The sequence below is a fragment of the Nelumbo lutea genome, chromosome 3 (assembly GCF_056320005.1).
Source record: "Nelumbo lutea isolate HS-2025 chromosome 3, American lotus-T2T, whole genome shotgun sequence".
NCBI lineage: Eukaryota > Viridiplantae > Streptophyta > Magnoliopsida > Proteales > Nelumbonaceae > Nelumbo > Nelumbo lutea.
The window spans coordinates 109337400-109355186 of NC_142686.1; the positions used below are offsets into that span (position 1 = coordinate 109337400).

General features: G+C 37.0%; 1 long non-coding RNA gene across 1 annotated transcript; it reads right to left on the minus strand.

The window, feature by feature from the left end:
• Window positions 1-16872: 16872 nt before the first annotated feature.
• Window positions 16873-17663, minus strand: LOC148867541 (uncharacterized). Its single transcript, XR_016109828.1, has 3 exons — window positions 17462-17663; window positions 17265-17372; window positions 16873-17134 (listed from the first exon to the last, which is right to left on the minus strand). It is a non-coding gene; the product is annotated as an uncharacterized LOC148867541 (long non-coding RNA).
• Between the last annotated feature and the right edge of the window lie 124 nt (window positions 17664-17787).

The following is a 17787-nucleotide window of genomic DNA, read 5'->3' on the forward strand; positions in this document are numbered from 1 at the left end:
TCAAACAAGAATCGGAATCCAATTCCGATTGATGCTGTTTGGTCATTAAGAGGCTGAAATCGGAATCAGCCATGATTTCCAAAATGCATGAAAGTACCAAAAAATGCAAAAATTTTACAGGAAATGCAGAAACCATAATAATTTTGTAGCAAATTCAGAAAAATGCATGAAAATTTTGTAGCAAATTCAGAAATTTTGCTTGTAGCTATCCACCGCTTCTTCAAATGTCTCCTTCGTCTCATTGTTAATCCACCCATACTCGCTCATGAACAGATTGATTAGGGTTTTTGAAGGGTAATTAGCAATAAAATCCTTCCACACGTCACCTCTTCTCAACCTCTTCTTGGCCTCATTGTTGGTTCCAAGTCGTACTCTGTTAGCCCCAAATTCTTTCCCACCCCGTCGATAACTGCCTTTCCACTGGTGTGAAGGCAAAAATGGTTGATCCTAGTCTTGACATTCACTCCTACTTTGACACCGCCGCTCTTGCTGGCAGACGCGCTGTCCTTCTTGAGTCGAGGAAGGAGGTGTGTTACTATAACATATTGAAGCAACTCCCTTAGGTGCTAATACTCTGAGGTACTCGACGAAGGCACGAGTGGCAGATTTGGGGAGGTTCTTGCCAAGGTGAAACCCTGGTCTACCCACAACATCTTCCTTTTGAATTGCACATCCCAAAAGGAAAAAATGAAACTAATAGCAGAATGGGAATCATATTCCGGGGGAGGGGGTCGGGGGTTGGGAATGGCATTCTGCCTATTCATTCCCATTTTGGTTGATCAAACATCCAAAAATGGAATGGCCCATTCCGATTCCGATTCCAGGGTCCTATTCCCTCGAACCAAACAGACCCTTAGACTGAAGGGTTGTCAAAAGGATCGAGCTATCACTATTAATAGTAATAGACCGAAGTCCCGAACTGTTTGTAGTCTAAGGCCTAATAGAACCACAGAAACTTCTGAGAAAATTGCAGATCTTGGAACATCAACTGTGGCTTCAGCTGCTACAAATTCTCCTCTACCATTTGAGATGAAAATACCATAGCCGACATAGTTGTTCTTCAAAAAATTGCCGTTAGTCCAAACTTTCTCGGTGGGGTCGGGTAGCTAACTACTGATTTAGGGTGCTCTTCAGATTAAGGTTTTTTGAATTCATTAGAATCCTGTGAGCATGAGAGAGAACACCTTGCCCATTATTGACTTGATTTTCAAAAAAGATTTTATTTCTTCTTAACCAAATGCACCAACAAACAACTATAAAATATGGGCAAGTGTTTTTTACTTTAGTTTTCTCTCTTGCAAACCTGCTAGTCTAGACACCAAGCCAATCACCAAGAGATTGGAGGGACCTAGAATCAGACCTCAAGCTCAAAGAAGATGCAAACCAAATTGGTCTAATATCTTCACAGCACAAGAGAGCATGGGTTATTGACTCTACCTCCTTACCACAGCCAGGGCAAGTACTATCAACAGCAAGCCCTCTGCTGACTAGTCTTTCTAACACTAGAAGATTATTATGTAAAGCTCTCTCATAAAAAAAAAACATGTTTATCTTAGGTGGAAGCTCAAGGCACCAAAGGACCTCCCAGTAGTTACTTTGATCATTAGTATGATTCGAAGAGCTAGCAGAACACCCATCCATTTTGGCCTTCTAAGATCTATAGGCAGATTTCACTGAAAAGACCCCTTTCCTATCATGAACCCAACACTATTTGTCCTCCTTGCAGGAGAATGGGATATAGATTTTATGGATTTCATTGGCAATATTTGGAGGGAAAAGGGATCTAAGGAGACTAGAGTTCCAAGACCGATCCCTATGGTTAATCAGCTCTGAAACATTTCTTATTGGACAATCCACTAGCTTGTCACAGGGAATTTTAAAGTTGCATAGGTTGGGAAGCCAAGGATCCTTCCAAATATCCACCTCTCCACTAGCTATCTTACAGACACAACATTCCTTTAAAACCTCTCTACCAGCACACACACTTCTCCATCCCTAAGAGTTGCGGTGGGGGGTATTGGCTCTTAGAAATTGCTCCTTACCAAAGTAACGATCTTTGTAAATTTGAGCAAGTAAGTTTGTAGGATTAGTTAGAATCCTCCAGGCTTATTTTGCTAATAAAGCTAGGTTGAAAATGTGTAGGTCCCTAAAGCCTAAGCCACCCTCCTTATTTCTACAAAGGATTGTCCATTTAAGTCAGTTTATCTTCCTTTGAAGGTTTGAAGCACTCCACCAGAACCGCCTCTGCAATTTTGAAATGGTTTTACAAACACTCTTGGGAATTATGAAACAAGACATTGTGTAGACACGTAAAGCAAAAATATTGACTTTATAAGAATTTCTTTTCCTGCCTAGGTTAGGAATTTCTCCCAACCTTGCACTTTATGACCAATTCTTTCAATGATGAACTCGAATGATTTGTTCTTTGATCTGTGTAATTTTGCTGGAAGCCCTAGATAAATACTAGGCTTCTCCACTTTTTTCATTCCCATACTCCTAGCAATCAATCTTTGAAATCTCAATGGAGTGTTCTTACTGAAAAAAAAATGCAGACTTCTGAAAATTCACTTTTTGACTTGTAGCTTTCTCATAGTTATTTAGAATTCTCAGAATTTCCTCCCCTTCTTGAAAGTTTGCTTTTGCAAAGACATAACCGTCATTGGAAAATAAAAGGTGAGTAACTACGGGTGCATTTTTGTAGCTTTTGATTCTTGAAATTTTCTTTTCTTCTAGACTAGCAAAGATACTAGCAAAGAAAGCTCCAGAGATCAATAAGAACAAGTAAGGAGAAAGTGGGTCTCCTTGACGGAGACCCCTACTAGGAGTTATCATGCTGCCTAGCGAGCCATTTACAATGATTCTATAGGTGATTGTGGACACACATTGAAGATTTTTGCAGATTTTGATTCTTGAAATTTTCTTTTCTAGACTAGCAAAGAAAGCTCCAGAGATCAATAAGAACAAGTAAGGAGAGAGTGGGTCTCCTTGACGGAGACCCCTACTAGGAGTTATCATGTTGCCTGGAGAGCCATTTACAATGATTCTATAGGTGACTGTGGACACACATTGAAGAATCCATCTTCTCCATCTCAGACCAAAGCCCATTTTTTCCAAAATTTTTTCAAGAAAGTCGCACTCCATCCTATCATAAGCCTTCACCATGTCAAGTTTAAGAGCCATATACCTCTGTTTTGCCTTGGTGGATTTCATTGTATGCATGCATTCATGAGCTATACGAATATTGTTTGAAACGGATCTCCCTGAAATGAAAGCACTCTGCATTGGACTTACTAAAACATCCATTACCCCTTTCAACCTGCTAAGTAAAACTTTTGCAATTAATTTATAGGGGGTGTTGCAAAGGCTTATCGGTCTAAATTGAGTAATACTCTCTAGGTGGTCAACTTTTGGAATTAGAGCAATGAAAGTGCTATTTAGATCTATGTTCATTTTTCCAGTGTCAAAAAATTCTTTCATAGCCTCCATGACACTCTGTCCCACAATACTCCAATACTTTTGGAAGAAGACATTTGGTAGCCCATCAGGGCCGGGAGCTTTTGAGGGTGTCGTTTGCTTAAGAGCTTTAAGAATTTCATCCTCTGTGATTGGAGCTTCTAAGGCCTTTGCTTGCTCGTCTGAAATTTTATTTTTGATTAGACTAAGAAGCTCTTCTTGAAGTTGGCTGCTTTCACTAGTATAGAAAGTACAAAAAAACTCAGTTATGTGACTAGAGAGGCCCTATCGATTTGTGATCCAGTGCCCTTAATTATCCCTTAGGCCTTTAATTTTATTTCCAAGTCTTTTAGTAATGGTGAATGCATGAAAGAACATTGTGTTCTTGTCTCCCCACTTGATCCAAGAAACCCTAGACTTCTGGTGCCAATGAATTTCCTCAATTTTGAGGTGATGGTCCAAGTCATTTTCAAGTTTCTGAATCAGGTTACTATTTGTGGAAGTGGCTGGGTCATTTTGGGCTCTTTCTAGCAAGTCCATTGCATTTCTGACATTTTGATGAATATTTCCAAAACAAGTTTTGTTCAAATTTCTCATAACAGGTTTCAAATAACCAATCACATATGCTAAATCTTGCATATGGTAACTTGAGTTTCTACTAACCCAAGCTTCTTTAATTGTTCTCTCACAGTCATCATGCTCCATCCAAGCTTCTTCAAATCTAAATGGACGAGGAGCCCAACTTCGAGGGGGGATAGTGTCAATCAAAATAGGAGAATGATCCGATTTTGATCGAAGAGGTGGGAAACTGTACAATTTTCATGATGAGTAACCCAATCACCATTGGCATATGCTCTATCCGGCCTCTCCTCTATGAGATTGCCATTCCTCTTCCCTTGCCATGTGAAAGGATAACTAGAAAAATTTAAATCAATTAATCTACAATAATCAATGAGGTTCTTTCCTTCTCTCAATTTTCTCCTATTGTAACCCCCACCGCCTCTCTTATCATTATTAGAGGTAATGAAGTTCCAATCTCTTAGGCAAAGCCAAGGAGAGTGCATGGAGTCAGCAATCTGTTTCATTTAATAAAAAAAGACAACTCATCTAAGTTCATCAAGGCCCCCATAAATGTAAGAAATAAAGCATCCCTCATCATCTTCTCTGAGAAGGACATGAATACCATAAGCATTTCCCGCAATTATTTGGAGGTCGATTTTACTTCTCCACACCAAAAATAAACTACCTCCTCTACCTTGGAGATTTATCCCAGTATAATTCCATTCCTTTAGAAACTTTAAACACTTTTTATTTTCATCCACCAAAGTCATTGTTTCCATTAGAAAGAAAACATGGGGTTTATGAGAACGGATAAGATTCCATAAGAGACAAACTATGCGAGGATCCCCAATCCCTCGACAGTTTCAAGTCAAATGCTTCATTGAGCCCGAGGGGGCTGTTGAGGAAAGACCACCCAACCCGATGAATCCTGTGATGTAATGCAAATATTTAGCACTTCTTACTCTCTACCTTCCACCAATTTTGGCACTGTTTTCTTTTGCCACTCATGAGGTTGAAGAGAAACATTTTTCTCCCTGTGCCAGGATTGAGTATATTGTTTCATACTCAATTTTGGGAACCCATAGGGATGGAACCATCTAGGAGAAATTTTCCCCTTACCATACTTCTTTATTGTATTTTGAATTAAAACACCTTTAGAATGTGAAGATTGCCTGAAGGATTTTACAGTAACAACAATAGTAATTAGATGATGTGATTTAGAGTTCAGAAATACCTGGTATGATCTTGCTCCATGAGGTTCATTCACTCGAGTAGATTTCTCAATTTTCATACTCTTGGTTTTCTTTAGCAGAGGTATAAAAATTTTTCTCTCTTCAGTGTTGAAATTCAGAGGTCTCTTCAAATGAATTAAGTGTTTAGGCTTAGTTTTAAACTTCTCATCTGTGCCAGCATGTGGTGATGGCCCATCTATTTTCATTGGGCTTGGGCTATCTCCAAAAAGAGGAGGTAATAGCTTGTTAGGGCCCACCACGTCTGCAGTAGTTTCCTCCCTCTTTCTATTTAAATCCCCATCTTGCCCTTTATCCACTGTCATTTTCTTCTATACATTGTTAGCCCCTGATCCATCAATGCCAGTACTTTGAGAATCTATATTTAGTTGTTTGCTTGAAGCCCCTCCATATTGATTTCTTTTTCCGTCCAAAACCTCCTTCCCTTTTCCCAACTTGTCTCCTAGATTTCCTTTCTCAACAAATTTTCCTGCTTGATCTTTCTCCCCGTTCTCTGTGTTAGCACTAGAGATGTTTTTTGAGTCCCGCCCTCCCTGAGCTTCCTTAATGCTTAGACCATCATTAAGTTTCTTTGACACACTAAATGTTGACTCGCAAGAAGATTGGCTTTCTCCTCTGTACGTTGGAAAGTTATCCCTCCTGTCTCGATTTTCTTGCCAACAGCCTCCATCGATTGCTTTGCGATTCTCTCTGTAAAGATAGTTACCAAAGAAGATGCTGGTGAGGTGTCCATCGGAGATGCAGTTCTAGGGCTTTCCTTTCACCTATCTTTAAATTGATCACTTTTGGATGACTCCCCAAACCTTGGATGGTTCCACCGATAATGCCTTTCTAGTGTGGACTGTAACTCTCTTCTTGGTGTTGATGGAGGTGAAGGGGCAAAAAGCTAAGGCCCGTAAGCACCCGACCCTAGTTCAGCAGAAGGAGAATAAGTGAATATCTTGCCCTGTTTCTTGGCTTCCTCTTCATCATCGAATTTCTTTATGCATCTGTTCACCTCATGACCCAAGATTCCATAGTAAAAACATAGTGTAGGGAGCCTCTCTTATCTAAAATTATACTAGTGTTTTAGACCTCCTCTAGTAACTCCATTCATACCTGGAGCTAAAGGTTTTGATACGCCAACATCTACCTGAATCCTCAAAAATGTCCCCCATTGTCCTTTGTTTTGTAAATCTTTATCAAGAGGCCTTGCATCCCATTGGATGCGGCCATCCGATTAATTAATTAATTTTTTTGTCATTTTAAATACAATATTTACATATTTATTTAATTGAAAGTATACTATAACGTCAGATGCTGCTAATCATATATATATATATATATATATATATATATATATATATATATATATATATATATATATCATTGGCAAGCTTGGGCCAGTCCTTATCCTTTTCTAAGGCTTGAAGATCATCTCCTTAATGACAGGGCCGTTTGGTAAGTCTTTTTAGGAAGATCTATTATTAGCTCTTACAGTCAAAAGATGCATTAAGCTTTTGTATGAAAATGTAAGTAGCCTAAAGCTAACTTGGCTATCCCACATCTTTCTGTGTGTCTTTCTGTGTCTTTTTGCATGAGAATAAAGCAAGAAAAACACGAAAAACTCCATTTAGAGCTTCTTGAAATCAACTCAAAATGGCTTTTTGCATCTTTTTGATGCATCGACTTTTGGGAATTAAATATGTTATGAACTAAACGGAAAAAGACCGCGACGCGATTTGCTCAGCTTGTAAACAACCAAAAAGACTGCATGGAAAGATGCACCAAATGGGGCCTACATTTGTTTTTGTGATGCTTGGGGTTATTGATTGCCATATGCATCTTTATAGTGTTTGTTTGCTTTTTTCTTGTGTTTGTTCTCTTGGTTACTTCCAATTGTATATAAAAAACCCTAGATGGATGGATAGATAATAAAATATGTCAATTGTCAAATTGTCAACTGCATTGCAAGATAGGGGTGTTCATGGTTCAATTAATCGAATAGTAAGCCGATTTTCCAAACTGAATCAGCATAACTAGTTTTTAAATAGTCATGGACTGAAACCAAAGCAAAGCGATCGGTTCAATTTTTGACCAATTCAATTCATTAATTAACTGGAGTTTTCAATTTTATTTGGTTTTTTGGTTTTTGATGACCACCTCTACCACAAGCCATTTCACCTCCAATATGATGCAAAATTTCTTAAACCCTTATGGTTAAGCTAATTGACTAATTATACCCTTACTACTTGAAAATTGACTAACACTACCCTTAGGGCCTATTTGTTTCCTCTTAACTTTTATCTCTTAAGAGGAACCTTTTAACTTTAAGAGAAAAATAGTTGTTGGTTTCTTTTTATCTCTTATCTCTTAAAGTGCAATCATACAACTTTTTGTTTTCCAGTGATACCTCAAAAAAGACAAACAAAAACTCTTATATATGGGGCCAAAATGGATATTTGATCATTTTAAGAATTTAGAATTCAAAATTCAAAATTCAAAACAATATTCTCTATATTTAGAGTTCAAATGAAACAAAAGTTCACCAATACCAATGTGCCTCTTAATAAAATTATTGCACTTTCAAATGTCAGACTTCAGAGCAAATGAACATGCCCTTATTGTTTCTAACAATTGATTATGTTTAAAATTCCTTCAAAACCCAATATTACCCCTCTTCAAGAGAAAAAAAAACATTATTCATCGTCTCTTCCAACGGTGAAGGGAGATCGGTGAACCAAAAAAATACTATCCATCATTAGAATCAGTTTGGGGAAATGGTTTCTTGAGAAAGATCAGTGAAGGGAGATCGGATTGGGTTTTGCCGCTGCCGCAGGGGAAAAGTTTTGAAAGTTTAAGAGGGTTGGATTTATTTTGGATTCTTAGCGTTGGATTGTTTGAAAATGGAAGCAATGATGCAGGGGAGGTTTATTCTGGGCAAGTAGTCGTCACTTAAGCCACCAAAGGTGTGGAAAGATTGATAGGCTGGAGTTGGGATGGTAGGCTAAAGCTTTTCTCGCTCCAGTTTGTGGTTCAATTGGTGCAAGTTGAAATGATTGATTTGCAAATCGAAACTCTTAACAATCCTACAACGATTATTTGGATGCTGCCTTGATGAATTTCTGAGCCATGGAAGATGTTCTCTTGGTCCTTTATTGTGGTTCTAGAGGTCCTATGATGTATTCCCATCACATGGATAACAGAAGCTCCAAGGTCTCTATACCTTTTCTATTTATCTCCTACTTTTTCCATGTCATCCAATGTTGAGAAGGCATGATTGAACTTGAACACCTTGTTACAGAGCCGTCGATCCCATCTAGGGTTCCCAGTTACAGTAGTGGCCTTCGAAGGATTATGCCAGGCATCATATTGGGTTCTTAATAGGATTGATTTGTGCCGTTGTTTTTGCTTACTCAGTCTGATTTTTCATTAGGTACTTTGTACAAAACCCCAATTCTCAAAGGTCAGGTTGTCTTCTCCCCAAAGATTGCTCCAAGTGTTAACACTCCAATTGGCCCTATCTAATGAAAACTAGTTAGTTGCTTAGGTCGAGCTTTAATGGAAAGTACTACAAACTTGTTCTTGATAATGCGCTTACCATCATGGTCAAAAGGCTAGCTTGAACCCTTTGAAAATCCTTCTTCGGGGATTCCAAGCAAGTCCGTCAAAAGACGGATATAGCTAGCGAGAGCTAGAATTGCAAGCCAGCCTAAGGCACTGGAATCTGATGAGTCTCCGAGCTAAGTTCATGAATCTGATCATGGTTTTTAAAACCGATTCGATCACTGAATCAGTCAGGGGTCCAGTTACCAGGTCAAACGGTTCAATCATTCAAATCGAATGCTTGGCCCATTCTGATAGAAAAAAAAAAAAAAAAAAAAAGATCAAAATCGTTCGAATGATTGACCACCCAGTTCAGCAGTTCGTTGATCAAAATCAACAGCTTTGGGGAAAAATCCAGTTTTTGGGGAAAATAGAACCGGTCAGGTCCAGTTTTTCCGGTTTGACCGTCCGACCCGATCTGATTTTAAGAACCATGAATCTGATCGATTTTCTTTAGTCAATGAAACTTGTTAACAAGTAACAACAAATACACAACGAGAGACGGAGATTTAGAAGTGGATCTTCTTTTTACAGTTTGACACTATAACCATAAAAGGGTATACGAAATCGGTGATGCCAGAGGAGAGGTCTGTAATAATGAGTGTCCAAGATATCAACTATGAGACCATGTGTCCCATTACCGTTTCGAAGCTCTGGAGAAACCCTAGAACAGAAGTAGAGAAGATACAAGCGGTATTGTTGTTTAGAAGTCTGCTTTCCATTTCAAATTACCCTGTGTCCCATTACCATTTCGAAGCTAGAACGGAAACAAAGAAGATACAAGCGGTATAGTTGTTTAGAAGTCTGCTTTCCTTTTCAAATTACCCTTGCTGGGTGCTGGAGAGTGTCGGTGACTGGCTCAACATAGAAGGATATTTTTTAAGGTAGAACCGTTTTTTGACTGTAAAAGGGTAAAATAGTCTTTTTATCTTGTTAATGAAATATTAAGCGGTACTAGCGTTAGTCAATTTTTAATTAATCAATTAACTAAATCATAAAAATAATTTAATAAATTTACCTTGTTAATGATGTAACCATTTTTCCGTCATGGAACAAGGTCCCATTCGCGACCAGTCAGAGATATCGGAGAGCAGGAGAAACGCAAAAATCAATCCATTGGTCGCTCTAATTCTGAAAGTGAAACTCGTCGCCCTTCGGAGCAAGAACGATAACGACAGAAGAACACACATTTTTCCCAACGTATTTAATACTGACTAAGCCGACTGAGCGCGCGCTCCCATTGAGTGACCCACGCGAAGCCTGCCGTCTCCGTCACCAGCGAGACCACCATTTGATGGATTGGCTTCTTCCTTGTTGTGAATCTCTATAATTTTCTTCCTGACTAAGCCAATTTTGTTTTTTCTTTTTCAAAAGCAAAATCAGAAAACTGAACCTCCGTGTTCACCAAGCAATAGTTTGGGAGTTAGCATCGGCGTCCCACATCACATGTATTGGAAATATATCCCAATCACATGTATGGCCATATGGGACATGATCCAAATGCATACAGAGTAAAGTTTAAAATATAGATAGAGTCTGATACCTCGGTAGGGACGTATCAGGTTGTATCTTTGCTCTTTTTTTTTTTTCTATTTATTCTTTTCTTCAAAACTTATTAGGGGTTGGTTTAAGGTCTGTTTATCCCCTGAAATAGGTGGGACCCCGAAATACCTGGTGTAGGGGCATATCGAAAAGGCCCAATATATTCTAATATGTGACAAAATTTTGAACCTTAATGCTGAGATGTGTATGTGAAGCGCTGATATGATTTCATAATTTGAATAAGGAGAATTGGGTTTGGAGTTGATAAAAGAGTGGGCATTGACCATGACACTGTGGAGGAAAATGCTAGTTTTATCTAAAGTTTAATTATTAAATCATTTCATATGATAACCCAATAACAATAAAAGGCTTTAAGCTTCTTGTATTAGTACAAGATTCCTAAACACCTTGTTTTTTCAAATAAATTCTACAAGGTGAAAGAAGTGGAGCCTATTAAGTATTAACAATTAATTTTATACAAAATGTTAAAAAGTTAAAAAGAAAAACGTATAGTGCTGTAAAGACATGATACCCAAAAGGCTTTGACCAATCACCCGAATAAATTTTGGTGAAAACCCATCTGATTAGTTTATTATGTTGGTTTTTTTAAAGGCTTAAAATATATTTTATTCATTCAAGAAATTGATATAAGTATGTAGACTTGCTAAAAAGGCTGGTCAGAACCTAAATACAATTTCTCAAGAAGAACAAAATATAGAAATGGATGTAGGAAAATAAACGAACTTCTGCAATCAAAGGTAAAAAATCACTAACAAAAGTAGAAAAGCACAACTCCAATCCACTATAAACGGCAAGAGAAAAGACAGGAGAGTTTCCCAAAAGAGATTGTAAAGAGACAGTAATAACATGGTTGGGGTAGATCCGCAAAAGATGACAGAGCCCCAAACATTACAACCGAGACCAAATATTGTAACTACCTTCCATAACGATATTCGCCGAAGAATTGCGAATGAAACTGATAATGAATTGTTTCAACCGGAGAACCGCGATTGGACTTAACCATGGACAGCAAAACGAAAAGCAACACCCACTGGTATCAAAAGTCCAATACAGGATCCAAGAACGAGTAACCCCCTTATCAAAATGTTTGCAAAAAGAAAAAAAGAAAAACAAACAAACAAAAAAAAAAAAGAGACGATAAAGAAAAAGGGGGACTCCCCAAAGGGAATCACTCCAACAGAGAGATTGATAGAACCTCGAACAACGCAAGAGAGAAACTCTTTCTAAACAGAGAAAGAGGAGTGATTGTGCAACTTGCAGAGAGATATGCAAGTCACGAATTGCAAAGAGGGAAAGGTCTTTCAAGAAAGATTAATAATCCGGTTTATTATATTGGTTAATTGGTTATATGTTTTCTCGGTATCATGTCTTTCTGGCATTATAATCAACCCAAAAGAATATTATTTTGTATTAACCTTTTCTTATTCTTCTTTCTAAATTCTTTCACTTTTAAATCGTCATATTATATTATAATGAAACCAAACATTAATTATGATATATGGCTTCAGCCTTCAATCTCACATTACCCACTACGATCATGGCCACAAAACAATTTAGAGACCCCAATGAAATGCAAACATGCCAGCTTTTGCAATAAATTGAAGGCATCACATCAATTAAAATTTCATTTCAAAAGTCGGTGGTGGGTCTCCGGATTGACAGGATTGTTCTGCAACCACGGTCTCCAGTAATATTTTCTTTCAACCTAAAATCTTCTCATCATAGTCTAACATGTTATCCTCTTAGAAGTCAAAAAGGAAAAATTGCCTTCAAAATTCCAATCTTATCACGTCAGACCTCACCAAAGTCCATTCTCTTGTATTGTTTCTCATTTGGCCAATTTTCCAATCCTCCCACTTCATAATATTTTATTGATTTATAACAGGTGGAAGAATTCATCAAAATATAAGGGGTTTTACATTATAAGTGGGGGTTTTAGAGAATAAGAACACAAAACTAATAAAAAATCATAAAATGAGGCAAAGTAAAAACTTATCTCAACCTTGAAGCCCCCTTTATTTACAACACAAACTTTGGTTGTACTAATAAAATGGAATGTTCGCCAAGGTACACGGTTTTGCTTTTGGTGCAGCAGCATACGCAATGACAAAACACCCCTTCAAACAGTGCAAATTTTGGTTTAATTTTGCTTTATATTTTACTTTACTTTTGCTGTAATAAACAAAATAAAGTAAAGATGAAATCATAGTCGTTATATATATATAATCACATTCATGGTCCACTTTAAATTGTTCTGTTCGGGTGGGAAAGTGTTGAAGTCTGATTGGTCCAATAGCTCAATTCTATAGCTTTAAAATAATAAAAAATAAAAATAAAAAACTTATAAAAACGGGAATGGATTTTTTGGAGCAAAATTGGAAGAGGAAGATACCACATGGACTGAGTCGCTATATTATATATATACCACATGGAAGAGGAAGATACCACCTTTTAGAGGATGAAGATTCCTTAGACTAAACCCAAACCATCAAAATAATGCAACTTTTCTACACCTTTGGCTAAATAAAAAGGCCAATACCCAATGTTGGTCTCAGTTATTTATGGTATAAAGACCTGAACTAAAAGGCCACTACGGCATTACCTAATGTTGGTTGGTCCTAGCTGTCTATGCTACTAAAGATAGAAATTTCTACCCTATCCGCCCATATACCCTCTCCGGTGGAGCTAGTTTTTTTTGTTTAAATGACAGGTTCTGGGATTCTACAACCTGTACGAGTACAGGTAAGGTACGGTATTAAGCTAAAGCCAACCCTTCCGGACCCATATATTATATTATAAAGCATATAAACTTTATGTATTAGGAGTTGAATTTAATAATATTTTAAAAAAGAACTTAATAATATTTTAAATTTTATGTGAATGATAATTGATAGTTTATGTGTGTTTTACATGTCTTAATCAAATAATTAGAAATCTTGATGCTTATTTTTGTTATTTTACTTATTTATTGCTTATATATGACAAGAAATAATAGGAAATTAGATGTGGATTTTAAACCCAACCCACCCCTACCCGTGAATGTGGGAAGGGTAGGGTTGAAGAGGGTTTTGCACTTTCATATGCAGGGAGGGTTTAGATTCTCAAAATCCAACCCCCTACAGGTTTTGGGGCAAGTACGGATGAAGGTTTAAGGAGGCGGGTAGGGTCTAGAATTTACAAAACCCTCCGCGGACCTGCCTCGTTGCCATCCCTATAGGCTACAAAAAACTGCTTGTGAACCTGAGATTTTATTTTCACCATTACACCAAACAATGGGTCATATGGTTCTACCTTTTCCAACCAACTAATGAAATCAAATTCATCATCATGCCTAAGCAACGTGGGGGTGGGGGGTTAGGGGAGTAGGGTCTATAACATGAACGTTTTTGCTTTTATTTGTTTTTAAAATTGTCACATAAAAAACAAAAACAAGTATTTTACCTGTTTTTGTTTTCAAAGGCAAACACAAATTAGTTTTGTTTAAAAAAACAATATGTTTGTGGAGCCATCAATATTAGGGGTGGATTCGAGTCAAGCTGAGCCGAATAGCTAGCTATTCAAGCTCAGCTCGCCAAGGTAATAGGAGGCTCAAGCTAGAACCTTGAGCTCGATCTCGGCTCGAGTCAAAAGCTCGTAAGCTTGAGCTTGGCTTGGTTTGAGCTCAACTAGAGAAAAATAATTTATAAAAATAAAAAAAATTATATATATATATATATATATAACAATATTTTTTATTTGATATTTAAAAAATTAAGAATTATAATATAAAAATAAAAATATTATGTCTATAATATTTTTATTATATATATTATTTTCTATAATTATTATATTTATATATATATATATATGTAGCTATAATATTATTTTTATTATATATTATTTTTTATAATAATAATAATATTTGTATGTAGCTATAATATTATTTTTATAATATCTATAATTTTTATATATTATTTTTTATAATAATAATAATAATAATAATAATAATAATAATAATAATAATAATAATATTATTATTATTATTATTATTATTATTATTATTATTATTATATGTATGTATGTATGTATCTATTTGAGCTCAACTCAATTAATAAATAAGCTCATAAATTGAGCTCGAGCTCAGCTCTAAACTCGATTGAAACCGAGCTAAGCCGAGCTCGAGTAGCTCATGAAGTGCTTGACTTGTGGCCACCCCTAATCAATATAATGATTTTTAAAACAAAAACAAATTGAGATGATGAGATTGAAAAGAACCCTATTTTTGTCCCCTATTTTTCAATTTTTTTTCATTATTTTAACACTTAAATGCACTCATTACTCTTGTATTTCGATTCAGGGCAATAAAGAAGGCAATTGGAAGGAAACATGCCAATTCGGGTGATTTTGCACAGTTTCGGCGATAGTCAGTGATCTGGGCCTAACTCACAATTCCGGACTCCGAATTGGGCAATTCAAGAAGCATTAGAAAGAAGAACGAAAGGCCCACAACTTTTATGTTTTGTGCATTGACTGGTTCGGTCTTCATCGAGTACGAAACCGGGCCCGAAGTCGGAGCAAATTCGCAGTCAGGCCCATTTAACAGCTGAAGCCCAACTCGCAGAAGAACCTGGAAGCAGCCCAAGTAGCAGAGAAGCCCAACTCGGATACAAGAGTCTAGAGTCCTAATTCGAATGTAATCTCCCAAGAGGGAGAGAGTCTTATTAGATCTAAACTTTGAATGTAATCCTATAAGAATAAGAAGGTTGGGGATTAGATAAGAGATAGGATAGGATTAGTTCAAAGAAGATCAAGACTCCCTAAAGATAAGATGATCTCCTAGAAGGAGTTGGAAAACAGCCCTCTCCTTTGGCTATATAAAGAGGGGGGCGAACCAGCTCTAGCATCACTCATTCCAAGATCCAAGAGATCATCAAGAGGCCAAGAAGCTCAAGGAAGCAGTTCGGCTATGGAGAAGAAAAGCATGGAGATTGCGCAGATCATGAGTAGCTAAGCTTCTTTTTCTGGTTCAAGGGGGGGAGGTTCGATTGTGTCATTGTGAGGTTCTGTAGTTACTTTATTTTCTTGCTTTCTAATTCAAGTATTCATTGATTCTTGTGCATATTTTATTGGATGTTGATGTTAATTAGTTTGACAAACTGAATTAATTTTGATTTTCCTATTGCTATCCATGATTTTGGTGATCCGCAATTGTCACGAATAATGGTACAAGTAGCAATTAGGTTGATATCTTTTTGGGTCAATTGTTTGCGACAGTCTTTGACCAACGTTTTATCATGGTTCAACCTAAAGGAATCGATGGAACAAAATTCAATAATTGCAGCTATCTCAATTATTGTTATTTTAGTTTAACTGTTTTCACAAATCTTAATGCTATCATTGTTTAACATGGAACACTATCGTACCCAGTTGAGTGGTGATAAGTGTTGATCGAATGCTGGGTTTGGTCAACTGAATTAGGAAAACACAAGGTTTATTATGGCTATCCAAGTAAATCTAAGGTTAAATGCTTGAATTGCAAGAATGTTGAATTGTGCCTAGGATCGATGGCCAATCGATTCAACCCGAACCCTTAAACCAGAATTCGGTAAGACTGAACTTTCTCTTGTTTGTTTAAGTGCTTTCTTATTCTTTTAATTCTAGTTATTAAATTTCCCCACTCAATTATAGTATCCATTCGGCTAAGAGGTTACTGATTTACTCCCTGTGGGATTCGACCTAGTACCACTTTTACTACAAATATTTTATTGTGGGACTAGTACTAATTTTGAGGGCTTCGATAAACCCGTCATGAGACTATAACGAACGATTAAATAACTGGATGAAAATATGTTTTTTAAACCAAAAATTCAATAACACATTTTTTGTTTTAGTTTTGAAAACGAAAACACACATATAATCAATAACATGTTTTCAATGTTTTTAAAACTAGTTTATTTTCAAACTAATTGGTTTTGTTTTGATTTTGGAATTGGCAACAAGAAGAACAATTCTAAATGGAGAACACCCCTTATAAATTGATAAAATGTCTTGAAACTTATTCTCTGTTTTAGAAACTGTAAATGCCATGCCTCACCTCCTTGACTTTATCATCATAAATTTACAATTAGGCTATGATCTTAACATGTATCAGAAGTATGTACGATGGGGTTAGAGTATGATATGGGAATTACGTTATATCTAAAAAACAGTGACCAATCAACTAGAATCATAAACACATGTAAACTAATTGAGTGGTATTTATCAAAATTTACATATCGGTTTTATTAGTCAAAGCTCTTTCGATACCATGCCTTTCCGGCGTCATAGACTTCCCCCATCTGTAATGTAGTTGTTTTTGTTACTATTTTTCAATATTCGTTAATTTTCTCAAGAAGACAACAACAAATTTGACAGGAAAAAATGAGAATATGGTAGGGCCAACAATCCTTGACCTTGTTAATTTATAATTCACTCATAAAGTATATGTTTGGTTCCGACCAAGTTTATTGAGTAAACGTTTATAGACAGTGCCACATAGGCGCCCTGTTAGCAAATGCCTCATTCATTGTATTTGTGTATCAAACTTCGATTTCTGTGTGCCTCTCCTGTTTCAGGAATATGAAGCTTCCTAAAACGAGTAGACATTTATTGGCATTTTGCTGATATGATGCCTGATGTAGCGCAATCTGATTGCTCCCTATAGTCGATGATCTGACTACCAACAACGACGAGAACTGAGGAACCTACAAGAGATGAATCAGAGAACCTTGGGTGAGCTACCTGGCGAGGTCACTCCGATGCTTAAGTTAACACTTAATTGTGAACTTGAAGATGATGATAGATTGTGAGAGAGCTAGAGAGTAGAGATCACACATCATTTTCTTTCTTTTTCCTCTTCCCCTAGGGGGGGGTGAGGCCTTTATATACTGGAGTCCTTGCGGGTTTGGTGGAGTATATCCTAGATCCTTGCTGTGATGGGATCTGTTTCCATATTAGTTGAGGATAATGTCACCAATTAGTAAGGTTGCTCATTTCTGCCTGAATCGGGGAGTGGGTGAATTAATACTAACCATTACAAGTCATGATCCCATAAGACACAGGGTACGGTGGTGAGATCCTTGGAATTACCATGCAGTGGTCGGTCTGACTTGGAGGCGAGCAACCTGTGAGGTGTCGGGCTGCTTGGTGGCGAACTGCCTAATTGTCATGAGATGCCATGTGTCATAATGTCATTGGAGGGCCAAATCCGCCCTCATCAGTGCCTAATGGCGCCTATGTGTCATAAATGCCCTCATTAATTGTTTTTTTTTTTTTTATTTTACAATCACATGAGTACAAAACGTTTACTGAATAAACATAAACGGAACCAAACACCCTCAAAGACTACACAAGATGA